The 11,946-nt window shown below is 41.2% G+C and overlaps 1 protein-coding gene and 1 pseudogene across 3 annotated transcripts in view; both read left to right on the top strand.

The window, feature by feature from the left end:
• RERE (arginine-glutamic acid dipeptide repeats) overlaps window positions 1-11,946 on the top strand; it is a 468,771-nt gene that overhangs the window by 26,302 nt on the left and 430,523 nt on the right. The window lies entirely within an intron of this gene.
• Window positions 5,680-7,812, top strand: LOC119466911 (annotated as a pseudogene).

The following is an 11,946-nucleotide window of genomic DNA, read 5'->3' as shown; positions in this document are numbered from 1 at the left end:
TTTTTTTTTGTATTTTTAGTAGACTTGAGGTTTTGCCATGTTGGCCAGGCTGGTCTGGAACTCCTGGCCTCAAGTGATCCACCTGCCTCGGCCTCCCAAAGTGCTGGAATTACAGGTGGGAGCCATCGCACCTGGCCTCAAATTGTTTATTCCAGTCTAATCATTAAGGAAAGAAGCTCTGAAGAGTCAAAGATTAACTTGTAATTATAACAGTTAATATGGGTCCTTTCTTCCCCCCCTTAAACTGTCCTGACTCAGAGTTGTCTGGTTAAGTGCCTCTTCCCATGAGAAGTTCACATAATTTAGATTTTCTCACTTTTGGTTTGGTTATTTGGCTTAATGTTTTCCTGTAGGAAGCAGCCATATTTTTACCATTTCCTTAGAAGAATATAGGTGCTGACAAATTCCTTGCATCCCCAAGTTCATTTTGCTTGGGTCTTAACCTCCTTGTAGTTTTCTAGGATACTGATTGCCAGCCTTGTTGATGTGGGACTGGCTTTGAAATCCAAGACATCTTTTGAGGATATCAAAGTACTGTAAAGGGTGGAAATGTTAAAGTTGCCAAATACTTGGAGAGTATCACATGCTGTTGATATGCTTACTGTAGTGATTTTTGAGCCTTGGAAATGTAGGCCTTTGATATAGCTCTCATGAAGGTGAGCCTCAGCCCTGTCTGTGAATTTCTCCAGAATGATTCAGTTTAGGTTCCCAGTATCAAAGTAGATCCTCCCCGCGACCTTTTTTTTGAGACAGAGTATCATTCTGTCTCCCAGGCTGGAGTGCAGTGGTGCGATCTTGGCTTACTGCAACCTCTGCCTCCTGAGTTCAAGCAGTTCTCCTGCCTCAGCCTCCCAAGTAGCTGAGATTACAGGCAGCTGCCAGCATGCTTAGCTAATTTTTGTATTTGTAGAAGAGACGGGGTTTCACCATATTAGCCAGACTGGTCTCGAACTCCTGACCTCAAGTGATCCACCCGCCTCGGCTTCCCACAGTGCTGGGATTACAGGTGTGAGCCACCCACCTGGCCTCCCTGCTTCTTTATGTTCTGCCATCCTCCTAGTCTCACAGCTTCTTTAAACCTTCCTGATATTGGGAAACACACTTGATGTAAGACACCATTAAAAAGAATCCAGCATCTGGGGGAGGTGTTAGTGAGTTGAATGTTGTTAAAGCATCAAGGAGAGAGGAGTTTGACCTATTTTGAGCTCATCTGTGACACTGGTTTCGTTTAGAAAACTCTAATGACACTAGTTGGCAGAGTTGCATTTTTGAAGTTGTTTCATTTAGACACAGTGATAGTCATCTGTCTTCTTTTAGGAGGTGATTGTCTAGGAGTAAAACTATATGTGCACTCTTAGCACCGTGTCACAACCACCATGGGATCCACTTACAGAGATGATTTGTGGAGTGCTTCAGCCCATTTATGGTGTTACTGAGAAAGGAACTGTGGCCATTTGATATAATTCTGGACAGAAGACCTCTTGTTTGCATTACATTGAATTAGAGGTCAGTATTTGAAATTTTCTCTTTGAGTGGCTATTAGACGATCCTGTAAGAATTGATCACTATGAAATTAGCCAACTACATAGTGTCTTTCAAAGATGAGGTAAACCGTTGAACTTGTGATTATGTGGTTTCTGGTATGAATTACTGAACTGAAGTTTGTTTTTATGTGCATAGATAAGCCTATATGCTTGATACTCTTTCAATTATAAACCTACGGGGTTATGAGAGATCATAACTTGGGCTTCATTAAGCGAAGAAGGCACTTTTCTACTCTATCTTTTTGTTTTTTTCTTTTGAGACAGGGTCTTGCTTTGTTGCCCAGGCTGGAGTGGTGCAGTCATAGATCACTGCAGCCTTGACCTCCTGGGCTCAAGTGATCCTCCCACCTTGGCCTCCCAAAGTATTAGGGTTACAGATGTGAGCTGTTGTGCCTGGTGTAATTTAAGCTTTACCTGTTCTGTTGATGATAAATTCTGGGAGGTGATAGTGTCCTTTATTTGTCTTTATATGGTTTCTGACAAGTTTGCTTCATATTTTCTACTTTGTTTGACTCTTAAGAGAGTTATAGGTTTGAAACTAATGTCTTCTGCCTTTCCCTCTTCTTCTCCTGTGATTTCTGTGGGTACCCAGGAATTATGTGTTTAGTTTGAAAAGGAGATTTCAGAAGAATCATGCTTCCCATATACTTACACTGATCATGAAAAGTAAAATTTATTCTGAAAGCATAGACCAGTTGCTTAGTAAGTGAAATGTAACTTGTTATAGATATGATCTGTAATTTCAGGCCATATTTTCTAGGAAGCTCTTTTCATCTAAATCTCCTTTCCTCTAGGTAGCTGGCTGCTAATAAGGGATTATCTGAGTGATGTTTTGGGCTTGCCCATTCATTTGGCAGTATTTTATTTTGTTAGTGTCTCTTGCAAGACACAATGCTAGGTACTGGGTGCACAAAAAGATGAGTAAGATGTGTCCCTGCCCTACTGGAGTTCATGATGAAAAGCGGGGAACAGATATGAAAAAACCACTAAAATATAGTCTGAAAAGAATGGTATTATTAGTAAAAACATGATGCTCCAACAACCCAGAGAGTCATAAGTGTGCATATACGTTGGATATTTGCATAGCACTTACGGAGTTAACAAGCTGGTGTTTATCTTGGCAGACCACCTCAGGCAGCTACCCTTATTGTGGTTGTCTGACCTCATGTAACTTGATTGGGATTTTCCATGTCACTAATAGTTTCTAGGGAGTAGAGAGTAACTCTCTTATTGGGAAAGGTTGGGCACCCTAACCCTGTATTCTCCTGAATCCAGAATACCTTTCTGTATGTTTTGTTTTCTTTTAAGAATATTTTCTCAGACATTATATAAATAATTTCATTTTTTCTGAGTCCCTTCTTTGGAAAAGTAGTTCTTTCCAAATAAAAGGGACATAGTATTTGGTTTTTCAGTTCATTCGGAAATGCCTGCCATCTTGTCTCCCTAAAGAAGTAAAGCATGGGCTGGGTGTGGTGGTTCACGCCCATAATCCCAGCACTTTGGGAGGCTGAGGTGGGTGGATCACTTGAGGTCAGGAGTTTGAGATCAGTCTGGCCGACATGGCCAAACCCCATCTCTACTAAAAATAAAAAAAAATTAGTTGGGCATGGTGGCGCATGCCTGTAATCCCAGCTACTCCGGAGGCTGAGGCAGGAGAATTGCTTGAAGCTGGAAAGTGGAGATTGCAGTGAGCAGGGATCGTGCCACTGCACTACAGCCTGGACGACAGAGCAAGAATCTGTAAGTAAAGCCTGAACTTTTTTCTTCCTAGAAAATGGCTTAGTTTATTTCTGTATGGAGGATTTGAAAACCTGTAAAAATAATTCATTAGCATCTTTTAAACTGATATGGGAATTACCTTGGAGCTTATTAATTAAACTCTAGGCTGTTGGTTATACCTATTACCTTCATAGTCCTTCATATTTCTCTTACTGGCATTAAATTTATTCATTTATCAAATAGATTTATTATTTATTTGTATTATTAGCTACATAATGTAGAAGGTACTGGGGAGGCTTGCAATATGGTGGGGTTTGCCTACATTAGGGACACATGTTTTTCCTTATGTTCAGTTTTTTTGGGGGGTGTCTTTTAACCATCTCACATCATCAGTATATATGCCATTTCCTGTCCCAAAGGGGCACATAGGTCTAGTCCTAATCTTGGAGCTTGAACCTACAGTTCCAGAGAAAAGCACTGACACTGAATGCTCTCTGGCTCATCTTTCTATCTAGGATCTGTCAGCTAGCCAACAGGTGTTGGAGGTATGTTTTCCAAGGTTAGTGTTGCTGTTAGTGGGATATAAAAGAAATAAAAGTTACTATCTTTGGTCTCATAATTTAGGAGGGAAGCCTTGCAAGAATACCACATTTAGAGATTTCTAGAACAAAATTGGAATTTAACCAAGTACTTACTGTTTAGCATAACAAATATAGTTCAGTTTCAGGTTAGAGATTAGTGTGGATTAAAGAAGTTGACTAAAAATCCATTAAAAAACTGAGTGGGCCATTGAAGAATGGATGCTGTTTGAATAGCAGACTGGGAGAGCAGGTTAGGACAGTCCAGGCGAGGGTCAGCCTGAGGCAGGAATGCATATGGTATGCACAGGATTCAGTAAAGAGAACCTGATTGAAGTACAGAATTTGTGGGGAGGAATGGTGCCATATAAGTTAGGTAGACCAAGGAAGACAGGCCCGGAATGCTAGGCGTGGAGCGTCTGTTGGCACCTGAAGGAATGGGGGAGAGGTAATAAGGTAGCACGTCAGACAGAGACTGGAGGGTATGTCTGTGGGAGGAATTTTGGCCCCAAATTTGTAATGTGGGCATAGGAAGCATGTTGGTCAGTCCTGATAAAGAGGTATGGGTGCACCTGTGTGATGTGTTAAAATTCTTTCCTGGCACTGCTCATGTTTGGTCAGATGGCAGTTTAGGCTGAAGGAAAGAGGTAGCCATTGGACAGATAGGCTCTGAGAAGCCTGAGTGGTTTGTAAAGTATCACTGTTGGCTTTCATTTAGTATTTCATATATATATATGTACATATATGTATGTATACATACATACACATATATATACACCTATACAAATATATACGTGTGTGTGTGTGTATTTTTTTTTTTTTTTTTTTTTGTAGAGAGGAGGTCTTGCTATGTTGCCCAGGCTGGTCTCAAACTCCTGGGATCAAGTGACCCTCCCCAATCAGCTTCCCCAAATGCTGGGATTACAGGTGTGAGCCAGTGTTCCCAGCCTAGTATCATATTTTATACAAGATAAATTTTCTACAGTTCACATATTCTGTTTCATGTCTTCTCTTGTCTCTCACCCCAGGAACCCACTGATTATACCTGTTTATCTCCCCCTCCTTTTACTTCTTAGCTCCTGTTTATTCTTCAGGTCTCAATTTAGGGATCATTTTGTTTGGAAAGCCTTCCTCAGTTAGGGCTGTGCCAGGGTGCTCTCCCTGGCACTTGCACTCCCCCGAGACATCTCTTATTATGCTTCATTGTAATTGTACCTGTACGTGTCAGTGGCTTTGCTACCCTGTGAGCTCTGTAGGCACAGGGACGAGCCTTGTTTGCTGTTGAATCTTCGTCTGTCAGGGCTGGTCAGGCACATACATGCGACGTAGTTAGTAAATATTTGTGCAATATAAAGGTTGGTCTTTGTCACTATCATTATAGCTTCTTAAAAAAAAATCTCCTTAATAAATACTTTCCTGCTTCTATGTACCCATTATTAACATATATTAAAATTTATTACATTATTATAGCATTATGGTGTTATTATAGCATATATTCACGTAACATGGTTGTATTATGTTTTTTCACATATATATTCCTTAAGTATTTTTCCATTATTGGGCATTTAGCTTATTTCCATTATTCTTTTTTCTACTATCTACTACTATAACCATAAACTTTATATAGCATTTTTTTTAATGCTTTTATTATTTAATGCTTTTATTTTCTTGAGACAGGATCTTACTCTGTCACCCAGGCTAGAGTACAGTGACACCATTATGGCTCACTGCAGCCTTGACCTCTCCTGGGCTCAAGCCTTCTAAGTAGCTGGGACTGCAGGTGTGCGCCACCATGCCTGGCTAATTTTTGTGTTTTTTGTAGAGACGGGGTTTCGCCATGTTTCCCAGGCTGATAATGCTTTTAAATTAACGATGATAAAGGACATCCATACACCAAAGCACAGTTTTTTTTAAAGGTGTGGATGTTTGTTTATATATTGTGTTTAACTTGAAAGTGAATGGCCTATAAAATAGCATTTGTTCTGCTCAGATTTTATTTTGCAGGGAAATACATATTTCAGTTCTGACTCTGATTAAACAAATAATAAAATGAGGCAGCCATGATACTCAGACGAGAGAGACACTGACAGGGTGTGTGGATGGTGCCATTTTAAATAGGTTATTCAAGGATGGCATCTCTGAAGAGGTGACATTTGAACAAGGCCTTGAACAGGCTAAGGAGCTACACAGAGGTATGGGAGTAGAGCTTTCCAGGCAAAGGGAACATCAGGTGCAAAAGTCCCAAGGTGAAAGCCTGTAGGTTTGGTCAAGGAACTGTGGAAAAACTCTGGGAGAACAGTAGGAGGTGATACTAGGAAAGAGGGGCAGGGGCCAGGTCATAAAGTTCCCTGTGGACCACACTAAGACCGCTGGCTTTCATTCTAAGTATAATGCCACTGGAAGGTTTTCATCAGGGTGTGACAGGACCTGATCTGTCTTAAAAAGATCACTTTGGCTGCTGTGTGAAGGTTAGACCGCTCTGTTTACCGGCTGGAACCATGGAGGGTATTGAAGAGAAGGAGGAGGTTCCTGCTGTGCCAGAAATCCTTAAGAAAAAGTGAGGGATAGAGCTGAAGATCAAGTGCCTGAGAAAGAGTTTTGCCTAAAACATACTTTGAAAGGCAAGGAGGAAGCTTATCTATTAAAAAGCGAAGCCCTATCACAAACAGTATAGGCAGATGTACAGAACTGCAATTCGAATGGCGAGGATGGAAAGAAAAGCCGACAACTTCTGTGTACCTGCAGAACCCAAATTGGCTTTCGTCATCAGGATCAGAGATACCAATGGTGTGAGCCCAAAGGCCAGAAAGGTGTTGCAGCTTCTTTGCTTTCGTCAAATCTTCAGTGGAACCTTTGTGAAGCTCAACAAGGCTTTCGTTAACATGCTGAGGATTGTAGAGCCATATATTGCACGGGTAACCCAAATGTAAAGTTAGTAAGTGAACTAATCTATAAGCATGGTTATGGTAAAATAATAAGCGAATTGCTTTAACAGATAACGCTTTGATTGCTTGATCTCTTGGTAAATACGGCATCATCTCCATGGAGGATCTGATTCATGGGATCTATACTATTGGAAAATGCTTCAAAGAAGCAAATAACTTTCTGTGGTCCTTCAAATTATCTTTTCCACAAGATGGAATGAAGAAAAAAAACACCCATTTTGTAGAAGGTAGAGATGCTGGCAACAGGGAGGATCAGATCAACAGGCTTCTTGGAAGAATGAACTGAGGTGTCCACCACTATTATTTTTCTAGTCTGGTCAGTTAATAAACAGTAACTGCTCTCAAATTGAAAAAAAAAAAAAGAAAGTCAGACTGCTGCCAGTCAGAGTGGAAGCAGGCAGACTGATGAGGAGCTGTGGCCAGACTCTGCAGGGGCTATGCTGTGGGCTTGGGTTATCACGATGGTAGTAGAGGCGATGAAGAGTGTTTGGGTTTGGGATTTGATAAAGTGGTATGTTCCGAGATGTGGAAGTCTTACCACTTGTTAAAAAAACACATCAAGGCAAACTATGAGTTAGTGTTTTCAAAACATTTCCTAGATTCTGTATCCTTGAAATTCCTCTGTTGGAGAATGGAACCAGGAAAGATAAGGACTGGGGCTTGATTGCATTGTGAATCCGCTTGCTGATGGAACAAGAAAGATGGTGTGACAGCAGATGTGCGTATTTTCCTCTGTAATGGCCATTTACTTAATATAAAAAATATGTCTGAAGAATGTATGCTTGGATAAGTAATATGCTGAATTCTGGTGTTTGGTGTGATTGTGTTAGACTAGACCTGTTTAGTAATAACTGTTAAATATGTTGCAGCAATAATGAGGAATATAGGCATGCCCTTCTGCTGTTATCAGAATCCATTAACAGGTTTTACTATGCTCGACTGCCTTTCATTGTTGGGCTTTATGGTTCATACTGGAGGTGCATGTGTAAGTGACTTCTCTTCTACTATGGTTTCTCAAGGTCTTAAGCAGTGTTGGCTGGGCGTGGTGGCTCACACCTGTAATCCCAGCACTTTGGGAGGCTGAGGCAGACAGATCATGAGGTCAAGAGATCGAGACCATCCGGGCCAACATGGTGAAACCCCATCTCTACTAAAAATACAAAAATTAGCTGGGTGTGGTGGCGTACACCTGTAGTCCCAGATACTCGGGAGGCTGAGGAAGGTGAATTGCTTGAACCCGGGAGGCATTGTTTGCAGCAAGCCAAGATCGCACCACTGCACTCCAGCCTGGCAAGGCTTTGTCGAAAAAAAACGTTGTCTTTTGAGTAAACATCTATTTATTCCATAGTAAGGATAGATGCTAGACAGGTTATGATTTACTTTGGTTCTACTCCCCTACTTTGGGTAGGATTTTACCTAGGTGGAGCACTGGATCATGTTCTTGAGCTGTGTGGAACTTTGACTGGCTTATGTGAATGCCTCACACTCCTGGCCACCGTTTGTTGCCTAAGCAGTAGAGATGTAAGCTCATCCTGGGTACATCTTTTAGTGTACAAGGTTCAGTGAAAAGTAGCTGAAGGTACTTCTCAAGCCATTAAATTGTAGTGGACTGTCTTTTTTTTCTTTAGCAAAATTTGGTTTTGGGAGTATAACATTTAAACTTATATCTGCTATTTGTAAGATATGAAGTCATAGTATGAGTGTTTTGGGGGTTTTGGTTGCTTTTTTTAGGGTTGGGATCGTTTAGGATAGAATCCCTTTTCCTTAACCACTTAAAGCTTTTGAACAAAGGTTTGGAAGCCTTCTTTGGGTAGCAGATCATTTTATTAATCTGATAAAAACATGTTTGTTCAACATATTTATTTAGCATAATATTTATTGAATAGCTACTGTCTGCCAGGCAGTTTATACAGGATTAGGATACGTCAGTGAACAAAAGAGTAAAAACTCCTAACAAACCTAAAAACCCTGCCTCTGTGGAGCTTATAGTCTAGTGGAATCTAATAAGTAATAAACAAGAATGTTATGTAATATATTCGAATATGACATGCTATGGAAAAAATAGATATTGTAAGGGAGTTTAAAGGAGGTGGAAAGATAGTGGTTGTTGCAATTTAAATAGGGGAGTCAGGATAGGCCTCATAGAGAGGGTGATGTGTGAGCAAAAGGCTAAAATGTATGGGAGTTACCCATGCAGAGTTCTGCAGTGTGAGCTTCCCAGACAGAGGAGAATAGTCAGTGGAAAGGTCCTAAAGTGGGCACAAGGAAGACAGCGTGGCGTTGTTTTTTAAGATGGAGTCACGTTCTTTTGTCCAGGCTGGATTGCAGTGGCACAGTCTTGGCTCACTTCAATGCCTGCCTCCCGGGTTTGAGCGATTCTCCTGCCTCAGCCTCCTGACTAGCTGAGACTACAGGTGCCTGCCATGTTGGCCAGGCGAGTCTTAAGCTCCCGACCTCAAGTGATCTGCCCACCTCAGCCTCCCAAAGTGCTGGGATTACAGGCATTAGCCACTGCGCCTGGCCTCTTTTTTTCTTTTCTTTTTTGAGACAGAGTCTTGCTCTGTTGCCCAGGCTGGAGTGCAGTAGTGGGATCACAGCTCACTGCAGCCTTGACCTCTTGAGCTCACGTGATCCTCCCACCTTAGCCTTCTGAGTAGGTAGGACTGCAGGCACACACCACCATGCCTAGCTAACAGCAGGTTTTTTGGGGAAGATCAAGAGCTTACTTTGGACACACCGACGTTAACGTAGTATTAGATACCCAAGCAGAAATAGTTTTAAGACAGTGTAAGAGTCTGGAATTCATGTGAGAAACCTGGATTGGAGATACATAGTTGTGATTTTGTGGCAAATGTAAGTAAAGCTGGGAAACCAGAAGAGATGATCAGTGGAGTATAGAGAAGAGGAGAGAAAAAGTTCAAGAACAAAGTCCAAGAACAGAGTCCTGGGACATTAAAAAGTCTGAGAGAAGAACAGTCAGCAACAAAAGCTGATGAGAGATCCTCAAAAAGGAGGAAAACCAAGAAATCGTAGACCATATTATATGGCATCCTGGAAGCCAAATGAGAAAAATGTATTCAAGCAGGAGGGACAGATGAAGTGTGTCATAAATCTGCTAAAAATCGGCTTAGGACTGAGAACTGATCATTGGATTTAGCAATGTGGAGAGGTGATCTTGGCAAGATTAGTTTCAGTGGAGGGTTTGGTTCATCATCCTTATTGGAGTGGGTTTAAGAGAGAATGAAAGGGGAATTTGAGAGAGTGAATATAGCACCTTTTTGAGAATATTTGCTGTAAGGGAGAATAGAGGAATAGGGTTGGAGCTAGTGGAAATTCAGTGAAGACATTTATAGAAATAGCACGCTACCTCAAAATCTGGTATAATTTCAGGGGATTAATGGGTCCCCCAAATCCCTCTGTGAACCTGCAATTTGAAAACTGCTTGTCAGTAAAACCATGAGACAGTTTTACTCACCACGAGACAGTTTTACCTCACTTCCCTCCCTTGAGATTTCTCTTTTATATTAAGATGTTGCATGGTTTGGTAATTAGACTACTACAAGGAATGTGAATTCCTATGTGTCTTCAGTTTTCTTTGTAAGAAATAGGCCTTGGTACAAATAGGCCTTCCATTTTTGGAAATCTATTTTATGCTAAGTATTTACCCAGGCATCCTACATGAATTTAATCTTTATAACAATCCTATGTAATAGATATTATTATCCCCATTTTATAATTGTGGGAAAATGGAGGCACAGAGAGATTCAATAACTTTCCTGAAGCACCTCAGCTAGGAAGTGGCAGAGCAGAGTTTTATTTTAGTTTATTTTTTATTTATTTGTTTTACGACAGGGTCTCACCCTGTTGCCTAGCTGGACGGCAGTAGGACAGTCATAGCTCACTGCAACCTAGACTTCCCAGGCTTAAGCAACCTTCCTACCTCAACCTCTGGGACCACAGGTGTGTGCCACCACACCCAGCTAATTAAAAAAATTTTTTTTTTTTTTTTAAATAGAGGCAAGGTCTCATTATGTATCCCAGGCTGGTCTCAAACCCCTGAACTCAAGTGTTCTGCCTTGTCCTCCCAAAGTGCTGTGATTACAGACATGAGCCACGGTGCCGTACTTCATGGTTCTTTAATTGTGCATGCTAATGAAGTTTGTGAATGTAGGGCAGACAAGTGAGGTATAGGTAGGTATTGAAGGGCAAGTGGTGCTTGGGAATTCTTTGAGATTTTCAATTGAAAGATTGTCCGAAAGAGAAAGCGTTGTCCTCATGGATTGCTCTCAGGTAACATAAAATAGATATAGTAAGATTATAATAGTTTTTATCCTAAGGACTTGAGAATAGCTTCTTTTCCTCCAGCAGAAAGTTAAGCATCCTGTTCCATTGTATGATAGTTGTTGGTTGGCACACAGATCTACTTTTTCTGTTTCTAGCAAGTGAAATCACTTCCTCTCCACCTCTACTTTATTTTCTGGTCCTTTTGACAGTAGGGCTTGATATTTTGGTATACCCTGGATGGCATTGTTCTCTTGACTCAGATGACCTAAATTATTTGGTGTTTATTGTAGAGTGGTTCAAGTATGCCTTTGAGGCCCTAGAGTTAAAAATGGATGATTCTGAGTTAATGTGGCTTGAAGAGCATGTCACTGAGGATCTCCTAGTCTGGTGGGATGCAGTGTTTGATCTGCTCCAGGTCACATACCCTTTTTCTCTGCTGTTCGTGCTCAGGCATGTGCTCACTGTAATGTCTACTCAAAGCCAGTCTCATTAAGACCAGTCAAGGCCAGGAAGTAAGGAGGAAATAATACATACGAGGGTGCTGGAGCCCAAATAGATTTTCCTTTACCCTGAGGTACAGGTAAAATTAGTGACAGAGCTGGCATTAGAACCTAGTCGTCTTAATGCCTAAATTAGTGAGACTTAGGCATTTTTTTGAGACAGTCGTGCCACCCAAGTAGCTGGGATTATAGGTGCACAACATCACACCTGGGCTAGTTTTTGTGTTTTTTTGTGGAGACAGAGTTTCACCATGTTGGCCATGGCCTCAAGTGACCTGGCCTCAAGTGATCTGCCTGCCTCGACCTCCCAAAGTGCTGGGATTACAGGCATATGCTGCTCCTGGTCACTAAGTTAATGTTTTTTTTTTTTTTTTTT

The sequence above is a fragment of the Cebus imitator genome, unplaced genomic scaffold (assembly GCF_001604975.1).
Source record: "Cebus imitator isolate Cc_AM_T3 unplaced genomic scaffold, Cebus_imitator-1.0 Scaffold240, whole genome shotgun sequence".
Classification (NCBI taxonomy): Eukaryota; Metazoa; Chordata; class Mammalia; order Primates; family Cebidae; genus Cebus; species Cebus imitator.
The sequence above is the reverse complement of the archived record's forward strand: the minus strand, read 5'-3'. Positions and strand labels throughout refer to the sequence as shown.